Source organism: Pinus tabuliformis, chromosome 3_2 (genome assembly GCF_031772625.1).
Source record: "Pinus tabuliformis cultivar Carrire ecotype Pingquan chromosome 3_2, CPIR1, whole genome shotgun sequence".
NCBI classification, from domain to species: domain Eukaryota; kingdom Viridiplantae; phylum Streptophyta; class Pinopsida; order Pinales; family Pinaceae; genus Pinus; species Pinus tabuliformis.
Genome location: NC_142302.1, coordinates 819,290,762 through 819,308,891, shown reverse-complemented (window position 1 = coordinate 819,308,891; position 18,130 = coordinate 819,290,762).

Sequence of the window (18,130 nt, the reverse complement as noted above, 5' to 3'; positions counted from 1 at the left end):
TGTTGTGTACATGGAAATCTCGTAAACTGTATGTAACGTCAGCAACGTCTTCTAGATATTTTTCATACGTCAGTCCTGTTAAGGATGGACAAAGTTCGAGCAGCAAACTGTCTTTTAGAATGCACTTGTACTGAACATTTGCCTCTGTTTGGATAATGCAATTCAATTGTAAACTGCGTCGATATGTGGTTAGCTGTCTGCATGTGGAACAATTAAGTTGATCCATGAAAACTGTTCCAAATGTATCGGCGGGCAGAGAGCAATTGTTGCAGATTGTAACAAAGGGTTCTGCATGTATGTTTGCTATCGTCAACATTCCTTTAACCTGGTCCATGTTTCAGTACAGGTCTAGCGTTAGATATTGTAATAAAAATGCTAAGAGGACGTTAAATGAACGAGCATAATTTAGGAGAACAGGAAATAAAGATTTATAATATATATTTTGTGCACTATGAAAGAACCTTTGTTGTTGACGCAGGTAGTTTACTGAGGTCTGCAAGTACTCTGTTCGAAGTGACGGCTGTAATGAAGGTGGATCTGCAAGTGCGTAATGATCCATGTTCTTTGCCTCGGACAAGATTTCGAAACAGCATCATTGGTGCTTCTTGTTTCGAAATTTGTTGTTGTATGGATTTGAAAATTGGTTGAAATGTACTGAAAAGATGAACCTGCGTTGCAAAATGTACTAGTGTTAAATGTAATTGCTTTTAAGTAAATGGTTACTTAAAATGTATAGATGATTTAAATGTTAAAAAGAATAAATGGTTGAATTTGTATATACCGTGGCTTTGTCTTTTTGAGATGGGTCGTCCTTGATAGTTAGGACATATTGACCAGCTATTTCTTTCGCAGCTGTTACAAGGCCGGCTACTGTGCCGGTTGCGAATGCAGCTGTCGTGCTGGTGAGCTGGTTAATAGTCGTCGTGGGTACAAATCTGTATTCCGTACAGATAGGTGGGATTGCTTCCAAGATGCTCTTCTCATGCAAAACAAGTATGCACGGACAGTCTCCATGGTCGTAAACTGTCTTGGGAGAGACCTTGAAATCTGTGATACAAATTGCCTGGCCGACTACAAGTTTGGCTTCAATAGCAGCAATCAGGTTATGTGGCACATTTAGCGTGATTGTCATATTCCCTCTGCTATCCACTAGGTCAGCACGTAACAATTGAATTCCGTGGACTTGATCGACCAGTGTTTTGTATATTACAAGAATCTGGCCGTGAAAGATTGTTCCCATTTTCAGGCCTTTCAACTCCTGTATTGTGATTGTTGTGCATAGTTGATGCTTAGCTGCTATTTCAGATTTACTTTCCTGTTTCTGCCTGTAGAACAATATTAAAGAATCTGAATTAACATTATGTTTGTACTACAAAACTTGTAAGAATAGATTTGAAGGTTATTTAGTTACTTTTTAGCAGTTTCTGAGACGTTACAAGTCTCTGAGAGACAGCATGCCTCTGGAGCAGGTACTTCTTCGTGCTGTCTTTTCATATTAATTATCTGTTTATCAGTCTCTGAGACGTTGCAAGTCTCTGAGAGAGAGCAAGCCTCTGGAGGAGTTACTTCTTCGTGCTGTCTTTTCTTATTAGTTATCTGTACAACACGAGTACAAGCTATTAGGTCTACAAGCAAAATGTGTTCCATGTAATAATAAATCTGTACTCTATTAGGTCTACAAGCAAAATGTGTTCCATGTAATAATAAATCTGTGCATAACGTTATTCTATGTGTCGTTACATACCTAGATGAGTTCGCGCAGAGTGTTGCAAGGGAGCTACAAGAAATAGACTTTTAGTATGGCCATTGGAGATTGATATTGCTCGCATAACACAGCATTTGTTTGAATATGAAGTTTGTTTGAATATGAAGTTTAGCAAATTGTAGAGAAACTTGTGTATCAATGCTACTTTGATTTTGCTACACGCTAAAATTGGTTTGTACTAAGGGTCGTTAGAGCTGTAGTAGCGCATAGAATATGCTGTGATCAGACCAATAAGCCCATGTTACATTTATTTCACACTGTTTCATAGGCAAAGTTGTCCAGATATGGTCTATTACTGTTTTTCGGTGCGGAGATAGTTTGCTTGTTATTTCATGTAAGTTTTCCATTTCCATAAATTGTACAAAGAGTTTGCTACGAGCTGTTTCTTGTTGTATGTCAATGTTGAAATCACCAACAACTAAAAAAACACAATCAGTATATGTAGTTTGCGATTTTGCTTCCTTAATTATTTGCATTATCGTGGATACTTGTTCAAATGGTGCTGCATAAATGTTCATTAAACAAATTGGTCGTTGAAAGTACATGTCAATTAGGGTAAGCTCTGTTTTGTTTTTGCAAAATGTCTTTGTTGCTCTAATAGGTATTTTTTTGTTTATGCAAGTAAGAATTCCATGTGTAGAATGTGCAGCGGCAAAATTGAATGATAAGAATTCTTTGACTACTGGTGGAGTGTACAAATGAGTTTCTTGAAAACAGAGAATCATATTGTCCATTAAGTCATTGTGATGAATCACGTCACTAAGATGTGCACGTAGACTACGTGTGTTTAGGCTTGCAATCGATAAAACATCCTTGTTAACAGATTTCTTCTTTGCGAATTCTAGTTTCCATGCACCAATTGTTTCTAGCCGTGCCATCTCATTGATTATTTTGTTTTTGACATGGAAGTTTTGTTGTGTCAATTTGTTAATCAAGTATAGTGAGTCAATAGTTCTAACACGTGATAATGCAGTGTAGACTAGACCATGTTTTGTGACACCAGTTGGGTCAAATGCAAGTTGATCCAATGTCAACCCTTGTGTTCGGTGTATTGTTCGGGCACAGGCTAATTGGATTGGAAATTGTTTTCGAATTGTAATTTGTAATTTGTTACGAGACATTGCTAGCGATTTTGCAATTCGAAAGATTGGTGTCCAATTTGGCAATATATTTATGTCGTATAGTTGTTTGAATTTGCTTCTTTGTTGTTTCCCAATTTCTGGGTCTGAAAATTCTATCCAGACAATGTCAGGCCTGTTGTTATTAGATGAATAGGATTTGAAAATCCCTTCAGCACCATTAACCAATCCATCGTTTGTATTGTAATTTCCTGCATATAGTTCAACTAACATGTTCTGTTTAACTGTAATTGTTGATGGCAATGGGATTGTTTTATCAAAAGCAAAATAACTCGACCCAGGAAGCTCGTAGTTGTCAATTGCAACGAGCATTATTTGTTCCCCCTTTGTTAGGGAAAGCATTTTCGCATTGTGAATATGGACATCTTTGTTGCGATAGAAAATGTATGGGAAAACTGGGCTTGAAGGTGGGATCCTATAGCAGTTATTGTTTACATAAGCAATATCTTCATCTGTTTGCATGTTTAATCTCATCCTATTTAGTACATCAATGAACAATGGGTCTTTTTGGCGCATGGCTGTGTGCAGTTGATAACATTTTATTTTCTCTGGCCAGAAGTCGTATGGAATTGTGTTTTTGTTGATTTTTGGGTTTTCAAAGATCAGAGAGTCTCTGACTGGGTTTGCCTGGTAAAGATCACCGGAGAATATCGTGTCAACATTACCAAAGTATGAAGTTGGTGTGTGTAAGATTTGTCGCAGGCGCTTATCAATTTGATATAGTGTTGTTGCACCAACGAGCGATGCCTCATCTATGAGGAGTACACACAATTGTTGGAAATGCTTTGATAATGTGTCCAATTTTTCATTGTTTAGTGAGGGGCAATCTGCTTTGTTAAAGGGCAAATAGAATGCAGAATGCAATGTCACACCACCAGCATTAAAGGCAGCTTTGCCCGTGTATGCAGCGATTATTCCTATTAGTTGTGATGGGTTATAAGGCAATGCCACATTGTGTATGCGTACTAAGGATTGGAAGATTGCCTTGGCTGTGTGTGTCTTGCCTGTTCCTGCACCTCCTGTTAATAACAGGTAGATCAGCTCATCTGGTCTGTACAATTTCCTTGTTATAACATCAGTAACTATGCTTGCTTGTTCTGTGTTTAATTGTCGCATTAATTCATAGTACTCTACGTCTTCAAGTATACGTGGTTGTTTGACGATTTCATATGGCCTTGTAGATGGTAGAGCAAACTTCTTGCTATCTTGCAAATGTTCCAAGTCATTTTGGAAGTCGTAGTTTTCATATTTGTCATCTATCGATTTGTTAAATGTTATAGTTTCTGTTTCATTTGATTTCAAACTATCTATGTCAAATATTTCTTCAGTTTTTGTTTCTACTGTGTGCATTGCGTCATCTATGTCACCCCATGTAGTTGTTGTAGCAAATTTGAACTTCTGTTCATTTTGCTTGACTATTTCTTCGACCGCAAGATATGCAGCTTGCCAACTTGTGTGATGTTGCTTAATTGCAGTTTCACTTCCTCGATAGGGATAGTATAACATTAATTGCTCTCTACAGTGATTTTCAATGTCCTTGTATTTGTTATATCTAACAGATCGAATGACATATGGTCTACTTGATTTTCTGCGTTCTTGTCCTTTCTTTGTATAGCTAGATGCAAATTCTGCTAAGCATACATGTTCAATAGCGATAGGTCGGAGAGCATAGTAGTCAGTAATTGATGGGCACATTATGTCTTCTGAGTCATCTGCTTCCTTTTGCAGGTCTTTTTGTCTTTTAAGAACAAATGCACGATCATCGACAGGAGATGTGTTAATAAATACACACTTCCGTGAACTAGAGTTTAGTGGGAGTGATAACACAATATGCACTGCTTGTTGTGCAGACATTTGTTGCAAGTTGACCAAAGCTTTCCCTAAAGAACTAATGGTATTTAGGATATCAGATTTTGTTTTCACATGATTGTCGCGTATGTTTTTAAATGTTCTTGTGAGTGTTTTATCTTCTTTTGTCATATAGGAACTGCAATACATTGCAGCTGCATATGAGTCAAGTACAAATTGGGAATCAGTGTTTGCAATCCAAATTCCTGGAATATGTTTTGCGAAGTTGTTTGTCCAGGTGTCAACTGGTTTCCTTTGCAATAAGAGTGTTGTTCGATTTAGTGTACACTGGATAGCATGTATGTATTCATTGTGTACTAGTCCAAGGTTGGCTAAAAAGCTATCAAATGTATCATTTTCACTGTATCTTGTGTTGTTTATTGCTTCGAAGATTAGCTTTGCATGTGCTTTTGTTTTATCACTATCGAATTCAAGAGGCTCAAGTATTTTTGTTACTTTCATCGGTGGTATTGGGAAATTAAATCTGCAATTAGAATTTGCACGCTTCCTACAACTTTTTGTGTGACAATGGTGTTGTAGAACTCTAAGTTCACTTGCAAGTAAGAGTGAATTAGTTGACAAGTAATTGTCAACGAATTGTTCGACTTCAATATTTGTATTTTGACCGTAGATTGGTGCAGATTTTATCCAAAGTAAGCCATGTTCATGTTCACTGCCCCAGTTTTGGAATTCAGTTACATAGAAGTGGTCAGTGAGCTCTCCATAATACTTGTGATCATGAGATATCAATTGATGTAATGCATCCCTCCTAGATCTATAGTAACGTACACAAGTAACAGGGTCATTTCTTATTAATGAGCTAGGTTCATTTTCATCAAGTTCACCTGTATTTGGTCTTCTAGTGTTTTGTTTTATGTCTCTCAATGCATGCATTAAAGGATCCCAAAGATGCTCCGCACTGCTAAAGGAAACAAAGAAAGTGGGCGGCCCTAGTTGTCGTATCATTGCATAGAGTTTGTTCCGTATTTGCTGGTGGTAGTCAGGTGAGGTACGAATTGTTTTTAGGTCCATGTACCCAATGTCAGAATTTAAAATACGATCTAGGTTTGGTTTTGACTTAACGTCTTTTGCAACTAGTTTTCTACCTTTCAACTACCCTTTTCTAATTCTAATCCACATTGTATTCAACACCTGATTTATGATAATGTGAATTGCTTTATAGAACAGGTTTGTAGTATGATAAGCAAAATCGTGGTTTTTATGCAGCACTTCCCAGTGGCAAATCTTTTGATATGTAAAGTTTTTGGAGATGTCAGCTGGGCGTTTGTTGCCATAGAAAAGCGATGGGAAACTCATTTCTTCTGAGTACTTATCTTTGAAGATTCCTAATGGCATGTATCCGGCAGCAGGTGCAATGTTAATTTGTTTATTTACAAGGTCATGGATAGTGTGTGCATCAATGAATCCATGGACCAATGTTTTTGTCGTTGGTTCATCATTGTCTTGGTTATCGTGTTCGCTATCTTCAGCGTCACTTGAACTTTGATATGCCTCTTGGTTTTGTAGGAATGCCTCTTTCCAATTGTCATTTATGGTAGCGTTCTCGAGCTTGTAAAGCATCCTTTTGCATAATTGTTTTAATGCTTTCATCACTTTGTGAACTCGAACTCGACCAAATGCATAAGCACTTTTGAATCTTAAACTCTTTTTGAGAACAACGGCAACCGTGTCAGTGTCTTTTATAGTTCGAGGCAATGCAGATTGAATTCTGGAAATGTTAGTGGGGACATTGATGACTCCTCCAGTTAAGCCTAGTTGCGACTTCTTATGTCGATGGCCCATTTCTTTTATTTGCAAGAAGGGCAATCTTAATGCAACTAGTCTTTCTTCTAGTTCAGTGAGTTCTGTGAGTGTTCTAGTGCCATTGTTTCTTCTTATCTGTTCAGGAACTGCATATTTAGCAATTGTTTCATGTTCAATTTCTTTTTTGCAATGTTTACAAATGTAGCAATTTTCAACACGAGATTTAACATTCTCGAAACTAGTTGATAGTTTCCTAATCTTATTTTGTTTTGCTTGACATTCTTGTTTCACAAAGCAGATGTCTCTTTTGAAAAAAGTTGTTTCACATGATGAACAATTGAAAATAGGTGTGTCAGTTACTTGTCTTTGATATATTTGATCAAACTCTGATAATTCTGTTAATTTGTTCATTGATCTTGATTGAATCGATAGGTCGGATTTTCCTGATTTCTTTGATTGTGCTGAATGATCCTTTGATGTTGTTGCAAATCGATTGTAGTCCATGTTTTCTATGACTATTTCTTGTTTCATTGTTGTTGTGTTGAATGCAAGTCTTATTTTCTGCGTTTTCGATTTTGTCCGGATAATGCCTTTAAGCAAATGCAAAGATAAGCTTTTTGTCTCTTTGCCTAATGGACAAGGGATTACAATTTCTGTTTGTGCATTGTTTCTAATATGTTTTTTCAAGTTTCTAAGTGATCGAAATCTCAGTGTCTCAAATTTTACTTGGTTCGTTGATTGCGCTGATAGATCCTTTGATCTTGTTGCAGATGGATTGTAGTCCATGTTTTCTATGACTATTTCTTGTTTCATTATTGTTGTGTTGAATGCAAGTCTTATTTTCTGTGTTTTCAATTTTTTCCGAATAATGCCTTTAAGCAAACGCAAAGATAGACTTTTTGACTGTTTGTCTAATGGACAAGAAGTTACAATTTCTGTTTGTCTGTTGCTTCTAATATGTTCTTTCAAGTTTCTAAGTGATCGAAATCTCAGTGTGTCACTAACATCTTTTGTGTGCGGTGTGTCACAAACATCTTCTGTGTTGTCTAGAACTACTTGTTGTTCCATTGTACTTCTGTTATATTGAATGCCTATGTTTTGCCTTTTCAAATTTTTCTGAGCAATGTCCTTAAGCACATGCAAAGATAAACTTCTCTTGTGCTTGTTTAAATGACAGCCACTAACAGCTTCTATGTTTTCTAGAACAACTTGTTGTTTCATTGTAACTTTGTTATACTCAATGCCTATTTTTTGTCTTTTCAGATTGTTTGGAGCAATGTCCTTAAGCACATGAGAAGATACACTTCTCTTGTGCTTGTTTAAGTGACAAGGTGGTTTTAATTTAGCTTCAATTGATTGACATTTTGTCTCAGGTTGTGGTTCAGTATTGTTCTTTGAGGTATCAGTTTGTTGTTGGAAGGTACAACCAATTGTAGGCTGCCTATGAACCAAAGGCTCGAAGTGCCCATTCAGAGGATCCTCGTCATGGAACAATATGTCACGAGTATTTGTTGTAACACTTGAATTGAAGTGCAAATACACTCTCATCTTTGTTTTGGACCAAACCCTAATTGGAATTTTCAACCAGTTTGACAGCCAATGGATGCAGAAAATATCTCCCCATAGACCTCTAGATGCTAGGGGTATATTGTTTGAGGCAGATCTAGCCATTTTGTCTAAATAGATTTCACGGTTGCTAATGTTATGCATTTCTTTAAGTGAGGCTTCATGCAGTTCATGTTCATAAGACAAAATTGCCTCACTATCTTGTTTTTTGAGACAGTCTCTAAAATATTCTATTGTTCCTTTCCTTAGCTCCACTGATGTGTATCGGAAATCTAGCAAAAGTTCTAAACTATCGAATAAACAGTCTCCAATTAGATATGAGAAATTGTCCACACGAAATAAGTGATGCTTTTGCAATACTAATTGCAACTTGTGTTTATCAGACATAGAAGACATGATGACGACTAAGTGTTCGATGCAATATTATGTTTACTGATGCAATGCAGTTACAACCAGAGAATCATAATAGCAAGTTGAACAATGAAAATGATTATAGAACACGAAGTGATTGTGTGCACCTTTGGGACTGCAAATGTCTACTAAGCTGCGCAGACTGCTTATGTCAGGTAGCATCCAATGCACAGTTTTGATACTGAAGTTCAAAATATGACTGCCAAGATAAAAAAGAACTTGCAGAACCTGTTGTACGTTAGGATCAGTCATTGTAAATCCATTGATGCAATGCAATTACAACCACAGAATCATAATAGCAAGTTGAACAATGAAAATGAATATAGAACACGAAGTGATTGTGTGCACCTTTGGGACTGCAAATGTCTACTAAGCTGCGCAGGCTGCTTATGTCGGGTAGCATCCAATGCACAGTTTTGATACTGAAGTTCAAAATATGACTGCCAAGATAAAAAAGAACCTGCAGACCCTGCTGTACGTTAGGATCAGTCACTGTAAATCCATTGATCAATCTATATCAACCCAATGACCAGTCGAAGAGAGCTTCAAATTAATAAGTGGAATCAAGAAATTAGATACTTGCTAGCTTCTGCAATCCAAATGCCCATTATTGGATAATCAAACTAATGAAAGGAATGCACTAGAGCATGGAAAATTTAAAAAGTATCCCTGTAGTCCATGCTTCATGGAGGTACGCATAAATCGTACACCACACAACTGATCACTATATTGGGGCAGAGAATTTGATCTGTGTACCATACTAAAAGATGACGGGTATAACAAGGAATTTCAATAGCAATGCAATCAAGGCAGTTTACATAAAGCATAATCGATGCTGAATGCTAGCATGTCATCAATTCAAGACACCAGTAACATGAAAACTGCCTTGAAGCTTACATTTGACCTTGAAAATAATCATTTCTTATGACAGACTGACAGACTGTAACATGTGAAGAATATAATACAAGCACGACACCTGACAGTTAAGTCTCATGACGGAGGCTGCAAAAGATACCCTCAACTATACACCTGTTGCAGTGGGGGGATTATTTATTTTAACTTACGGGAGTTGGCTTCTACGTGCAAGGTATTGGTTCAAGGGACCTGTGGCAAATATTAAGGTGTAAGGAATAAAATTGTTGTTTCTTCTTGTCTTGCATTTATTTTTTTGTAAAACGAAGCTGGCTGAAGCACTTGCTTCATTGTAATGCTACGATGATAAAATGTTTTTATATCGTAGAACGTATTGTAATTTATATTTATGAATTGATAAACATGTTGCCGATTACATTGGCATTGTATCGGGCAGTCTTGCATTCATCTTCCCTGTATTTAAGTATTGCTATCCAAATTAAAGATTTCCTACAAAAGATATTCTTGGATAAGAAACTTGGAACTTGAATTTGATTGAAAATTGAATATGATTGTCGAAGCTCTGGAAAAGATGAAAATTTTGATGGATTTTAAATATGTACTTTAATTCAAATGAAATTCAACACAATTATTAAGTAGGTGAAGATGAAAATCAATTACAGTTATTTATTTTTTTATGCATGGACGACAATACAATATTCTACTACCTTTAGATTTGTAGTTTACATTAGTTCACTGGTCTTAGAAATAAATATTCAGTCAATGTCATTTTATGATGCTAGTATTGTTGGCTGTTAAAATTATGTCCTTGGGCTATGTTATAGCTTCAATTTCCAAAGAAGATCATGCCCCCCAACCCATAGCTTTGTATAGAAGTAAGTAGAGTTTAGCTGAATTTTGTTCAAATATTCCTAGTGTTAGCCTATAAAAAGGCACTTGTGAGCCTTTGGAAGGAAGGTCATAACACTGTCCAGGGTTATTACAAGATGTAGTTACATCAGAGTATATTTATCTGAAGATTGGATCAGAGCCTGAACAAAGTCAGTAGAAGGAGCTTCTACAATTTATAAAATCTTACTCAGTTCTTCCTTAAAGGTAAATGGCTTGCTTGTAAAATTGGAACTGGCCGAAAACCCCAAATTGGGGAGGGTCCGTGGATCTTAGAAATGGATAATGTAGGTTGTTGAATGATCTAACTGGTTTCCTTAGATTCAGAGGCATTGTGCCTTTAGCAGATCGTTCAGCTGAAGGTCATGCAAACTTCTAGAACCAGGGTTGGATGTAGGCAAGAGAATTGGATCTTGAAGGACAATTGGCAAAGTAATGGGACTCATTGATGAGTTGGTTGTCTATTTGTTCTATAAAAATTAGGTTGTCTATTTTATCGTCTCAAAATCCTACAAGGTTTATACAATGTGCACCCAACATAAACGCCTACCAATAGTAGTTTCAGCAGCAGGGAAGGCACAACCAGGAGCACCAGTAGCCGAAAAGGCAGCAGAGACAAAGACTATTATATTCTATTTCAGCAGCAGTGGAGGCGAAGACAGACAGTTAAGTCTCATGACAGAGGCTGCAAAAGAACCAAGTTAGCAGCATTATAAAACTACATATGAAGGTCTAAAGTGTATGCCTGTCTTCTAGACCAATGCATTTATTCATTTTCAATAGGAGGGTTTTGTAAACTTCTCTTTTGGAGACCAGGATCAAAGTCATGAGTGCCTTGATTGCAAAACTTCAAGCAGATAATAGATTAAAAGATGAGTGCAGAGATGAGATTGCAAAAGAGCTGGATGGGAAAACACAGCAACTGGAGGACCTGAGAAGTAGTCTAGCACATGTGGATGCTTATTCATTACATTTGACCTTGAAAATAAGCATTTGTTTTGGTCAACAAAATAGCATGAAAACTATATGTTGTTGCCTTCTCTTGTAAATTGAATATGTTATGTTAGCAAACTTATATTCATTCACAGATTCCAAAATAATAGAATGCCAATCCATTTTCTTATTGTCGTATTCATACCTATCATACTAGCAAACAATATTCAGTTCTATAGATGACTAAATTGCTTATTTTTCCAGTGGAAATTGAAGGTTTTGTAGTAAACAATAAGGTTTTGTGGTAAACAATAGATAACTGCAGCCAAAATTCTATGACTAATCAGATCCATATTTATATATCGACATGTCAGTAATCACATGATCAGAGAGCGATACTGCTCTGTTTCAATATAATGAGTACCACGGTATTCCTTTAATTCATGATGCTAGTAAAGCAGAGTTATATAAGTAAGCTCCTTGTGAATATTATAGATACAATACAAGGTAGTTAGTTGTGGAAAGTAAATAGATCGTGAGTGAGTTAGCTCAGCTTCCCTTACTACCTCCCCTAGCCCGACATGGTGATTAAGAGTGATGAGGAAGGTAAACGGATGGCTATAAAGGCTTCATACATCTACTTACAGAAGGCCTCATACATATAGAAGGCCATTGTCAGGAAAAAAAACTAATGATACATATGTAGGAACATGAGGTTTCATCCACAAAGAGGTGACACTGGCCTCATACATTTGCTTATGGATCTGGGATATTACATATGGACATTGTCATCTCTTCTGCGGAAGAAACACAACATTCCCTTTACCTTTTCATGAAAAGGGATTCATACAAGTTTCAAGGACAGGCCCATTGGGTCTATAGTTGAGATTTTCCTATCATATTAAAAAACCCAGTCTAGGATCTGACTAGATAAAGTAGAACGAACTTATCAATAGTCTGCTTAACTATTGGAAACATATGGGGAAGGCAGTTTTTTTATCATGGCCAATTCAGATGATTAGTAAAAGAGTTTTAGACTTAAGCTTATTCAATCACATTAATAGTTAACAACAAGAATATCAAAGAAGATAAACTAAGAAATCAATTACTTGCCCACATAAACTCAATTTTATGTGAATCTAAATAACTGCAAATGTGCAGGGCTGTAAGCATGGGTGCCCCCTCATTATTAGAAAAAAAAGAAAGAAAAACTAATGATATATGTAGGTACAGGAGGTTTCAAACACAGAGAAATGACACTCCCTCGTACATCTAGTTATTGATCTCAGGTATTATATAAGGCCATTCTCAGAAAAAAACTAATAATACATAAAGGCCTCATACATCTACTTACAGAAGGCCTCATACATATAGAAGGCCATTGTCAGGAAAAAAACTAATGATACATATGTAGGAACATGAGGTTTCATCCACAAAGAGGTGACACTGGCCTCATACATTTGCTTATGGATCTGAGATATTACATAAGGACATTGTCATCTCTTCTACGGAAGAAGCACAACATGCCCTTTACCTTTTCATGAAAAGGGATTCATACAAGTTTCAATGTCAGGCCCATTGGGTCTGTTAGCGCTTGAATTTGGCCTCAGGCTGAAAAAGACAAAAATTCAAGGCAACATCAAACCACTTAGCCTCGTAGCTAGCCCTACGGGGACAGGAGAGGGCTCTCTCCGGGTCTATCTCAGCAAAAGGTCTTCAAAGGGCTGAGATGACCAATAAAGAACACGGATTTTAGGCTAGTAAACTGATGGGGAAAATTTGATTTTAAATTTCTAGGGTTTTTGTTGGAAAACTAAACACAACAATTTTGGGTGCGGGGATGAGACACAGTTTTTGCAGAGGTCTTTTTGGGGCAAGGTAGGAGATTGTCTTGATGCCTTTGAATTAAGTGAATGGATAGAAATGACCGGTGAGGAGCTAAAGAGAGCAAGAAACCTTCGAGAGTTCTCTTTAGACAGATGAAAACATAGATATTAAGCAAACTTAAAGGCAGAGCATAGAAACCATGAATTCTACCTTAACACTTCATTTACTTAATTTGCAGAAGAGAATAGTAGAAAATAATGCACATAACAAAACTTACAAGTACATGAGAGAAGCACACCATCAACACAAAACACCACAGGAATCCCAAATAGTGCTGCAAAACCCTGGTCTTTCCTTTGCCAAAATTGCAGAGATACAAAGAGTAATACAGTCTAAGCTTATCCCTCAAGAGTCCAACCTCTCCAACCTCTGAAAATGATTGAGAAAATACATAATATAGGCAAGCTAACACATTTCCTTGCCTCTAGGGGTCGAGCTCATCATCCTAGGAGCTGTTTCAACCAATTCTAAACTGAGCACTACAAACTAGGCAATCAAAACAACTTGCCTCTATAAGCTAGGAAACCAATTCATTCATTAATTTTTTGCCATTTTATGAATGAATCTTCTAGAATAGGTTAAAAAGTGTCATGTCAACATAAAATTTCATTAATTACATAGAGGAGGATGAAAAATCCCATCAAAAAGTCAAAACTAGTCAAATGTTGCATTTCCTGAGCTGAAGGTGCAAAACTGGCAAATTTTCCCAACGCGTAGCGCGCCTTTCAGCCTACTTTTGGGGCACTTCCCGGCATCCAAATGAGGCACAAGTGGGCTTGTTGGAAATTCCTGGATGTCTACTCTCCAGTCCAAGTGGAATTTCTCAATTTGGTGGCCATTTTCCCCTCCAAAAATGCAATCTCCCAAGACTGCTTCCTGTGTGTCCAAAAAGTGGCAGAAGGTCATTTTTTGCTTGTTTTTTGACCTTTTGGGGGCTCAAATCTCCATGAAATGTCTTGGCAGTGGTTGAGCAAGTGTAATTTTTCATGAAAAATCCAAAAATGCTGAGTTTTTTTGAAATGGACCTCCCCAACTTAAGGGTAGCGCATGACGCGCTACGCGTTGAGCCAAAACCCTGATGCGTAGCGCGCCTGAGCCCTACGCGTAGCGCGACTTTCAGATGCATTTTGGAGGCCTTCCCGGTGTCCAAATTGGACGTAGGATAGCTCGTTGGAAAGGTATGTGAGTCTACTTTCCAACACAGCTAGAATTTTTCAATTTGGAGTTTATTTTTCCTGTCAAAAATCAAATCTCCCAAGACTGGTCAAAATGTGCCAAATGAGGCTGCCTCAAGGCAGAGTGCTGTTGCAGTCAACTTTTGAATGCCTTCCTCAACTCCAAATTGAGTTCATGATAGCTCATTGGAAATATCTTTGTGTCTAGTTATCATTTGACTCATCAAGAAAGTCATTTGGCCAACCAAGCTAGGAGAAAACTTGATTTTCCCAATGTCACTTCAGAGGTGCATTCGATTCTCCTGAGGCAACGGTATTTTTGACATTTCTCTAAAACCATGACACCTGTGTAAAAAGTGAAGGAGGTTTTTCTTCTTTGGCATGTTGTGGACAAAAATCTCTCTCAGTTTTCCAAAATTCATCTTTGATTTCTCTGAAACATCTTTTGAGTGAAACTTATCCCGATGTGTGAAACAAGGAACTTTGTGGAAATGAAGCGCAATGAAGGGGATGAGGGGCTTGTAAATTCTTAAGGAAATTTTTGGGAGTGGGGAGGGATGTTAGGAAGCAGGGGAAAGTGGAATCTCAGAAATCCAGTGAGGGGAAGGGGTCCAAAAGGGCAAAACACAGGTCCAACCTAGAAAATTGCCAGGTTGTAGCAAGAAACTAGGGTTTGTGCGAAAATGAGGAATTTGGGGGATCTCAGTGATGGGAAGCATTTGATAAGGTACATGAAGGATAGGGGAAGGTGTATGAACATCTGGATACAAGTTTTGCTAATGATTTGACCATCCAAGAGAGATTGCCTTCAAAACCCTAGGAGAGGGAAATGACCTTACCTAGGCTCAACTGAAGCATGAACAAGGTGTAAAATGACCCAACGGAACATGACATGATGAGGAAAACCCTATGAATGATGATAGACTCAGCTGAATAGTGACATAGACTGACATTTGGACGACTTTAGAAGGAGTGAAAGCAAACCCTAGACCTAATGCCTAGTGACCAAATTTTGCTTGAAGACTCACTGAAATGACAAAATTTGACCTTGACACTTCAAAATCACTTTGTAAGAGCACGTTTGATCACTGGCGGAAGGCTGGAAAGACTGACACTAACAGGGTCTATAGTTGAGATTTTCCTATCATATTAAAAAACCCAGTCTAGGATCTGACTAGATAAAGTAGAACGAACTTATCAATAGTCTGCTTAACTATTGGAAACATATGGGGAAGGCAGTTTTTTTATCATGGCCAATTCAAATCATTAGTAAAAGAGTTTCAGACTTAAGCTTATTCAATCACATTAATAGTTAACAACAAGAATATCAAAGAAGATAAACTAAGAAATCAATTACTTGCCCACATAAACTCAATTTTATGTGAATCTAAATAACTGCAAATGTGCAGGGTTGTAAGCATAATATGAAAAGATCAAGCAGCATAACCGTGAGTCATGGTGTACTATCATATAAGTAGTTTAGGAGCTGTAGCTCAATTCTTTTCAGACAAGAGGAAACTTAAGGTCAGGTTGGAAAAGAAAATACTACCAATATTGAAAACCGTCTCAATTTCCATTTTAGAATATGTTTATTCCTACCCTACTACAGCTTTTCAGGGGTCTACCTCCATCCATCCTTGACCATTCGCCAAGAAGATAGGTGTTCTCGTGCCCGATATGTGACCTGACCATCCCCGAATATGCCTCCAGAGGACACAACTAGATGTGATACAATTATGAACAAATGTTTATTAAACGATACGATGACGTGTATGAATAAGTGAAAAAGGAAGTAAGAGAACACGGGTATGAAGCAAACGGTGACAGTTCTTCTTGATCTTAATGGACTTGGGAGTAATCGAAATCATAGTAGTGTCAATATAAGGGTAAGGATTCACTTCAAGTGTGTTAGTAGATTGCATCACTTGAGGTTACTGCTTAATCATGATGTATAAGCTTGTTCTAATAAGATCATACATATCAAGGTTATACAATAGCGATATGTCAGTAATCACATGATCAGAGAACGAAAGGCACTTGTCAGCCTTTGGAAGGAAGGTCATAACACTGTCCAGGGTTATTACAAGATGTAGTTACATCAGAGTATATTTATCTGAAGATTGGATCAGAACCTGAACAAAGTCAGTAGAAGGAGCTTCTACAATTTATAAAATCTTACTCAGTTCTTCCTTAAAGGTAAATGGCTTGCTTGTAAAATTGGAACTGGCCAAAAACCCCAAATTGGGGAGGGTCCGTGGATCTTAGAAATGGATAATGTAGGTTGTTGAATGATCTAATTGGTTTCCTTAGATTCAGAGGCATTGTGCCTTTAGCAGATGGTTCAGCTGAAGGCCATGCAAACTTCTAGAACCAGGGTTGGATGTAGGCAAGAGAATTGGATCTTGAAGGACAAGTGGCAATGTAATGGGACTCATTGATGAGTTGGTTGTCTATTTGTTCTATAAAAATTAGGCTGTCTAACTTATCGTCTCAAAATCCTACAAGGTTTATACAATGTGCACCCAACATAAACGCCTACCAATAGTAGTTTCAACAGCAGGGAAGGCACAACCAGGAGCACCAGTAGCCGAAAAGGCAGTAGAGACAAGGACTATTATATTCTATTTCAGCAGCAGTGGAGGCGAAGACAGACAGTTAAGTCTCATGACACAACCAGGAGCACCAGTAGCAGAAAAGGCAGCAGAGACAAAGACTATTATAATTTATATTCTATTTTAGCAGCAGTGGAAGCGAAGACAGACAGTTAAGTCACATGACAGAGGCTGCAAAAGAACCAAGTTAGCATCATTATAAAACTACATATGAAGGTCTAAAGTGTATGCCTGTCTTCTAGACCAATGCATTTATTCATTTCCAATAGGAGGGTTTTGTAAACTTCTCTTTTGGAGACCAGGATCAAAGTCATGAGTGCCTTGATTGCAAAACTTCAAGCAGATAATAGATTAAAAGATGAGTGCAGAGATGAGATTGCAAAAGAGCTGGATGGGAAAACACAGCAACTGGAGGACCTGAGAAGTACTAATCAGTTCCATATTTATATATCGATATGTCAGTAATCACATGATCAGAGAGCGATACTGCTCTGTTTCAATATAATGAGTACCACGGTATTCCTTTAATTCATGATGCTAGTAAAGCAGAGTTATATAAGTAAGCTCCTTGTGAATATTATAGATACAATACAAGGTAGTTAGTTATGGAAAGTAAATAGATCGTGAGTGAGTTAGCTCAGCTTCCCTTACTACCTCCCCTAGCCCGACATGGTGATTAAGAGTGATGAGGAAGGTAAACGGATGGCTATAAAGGCCTCATACATCTACTTACAGAAGGCCTCATACATATAGAAGGCCATTGTCAAGAAAAAAACTAATGATACATATGTAGGAACATGAGGTTTCATCCACAAAGAGGTGACACTGGCCTCATACATTTGCTTATGGATCTGAGATATTACATAAGGACATTGTCATCTCTTCTGCGGAAGAAACACAACATGCCCTTTACCTTTTCATGAAAAGGGATTCATACAAGTTTCAAGGACAGGCCCATTGGGTCTATAGTTGAGATTTTCCTATCATATTAAAAAACCCAGTCTAGGATCTGACTAGATAAAGTAGAACGAACTTATCAATAGTCTGCTTAACTATTGGAAACATATGGGGAAGGCAGTTTTTTTATCATGGCCAATTCAGATGATTAGTAAAAGAGTTTCAGACTTAAGCTTATTCAATCACATTAATAGTTAACAACAAGAATATCAAGGAAGATAAACTAAGAAATCAATTACTTGCCCACATAAACTCAATTCTATGTGAATCTAAATAACTGCAAATGTGTGGGGATGTAAGCATGGGTGCCCC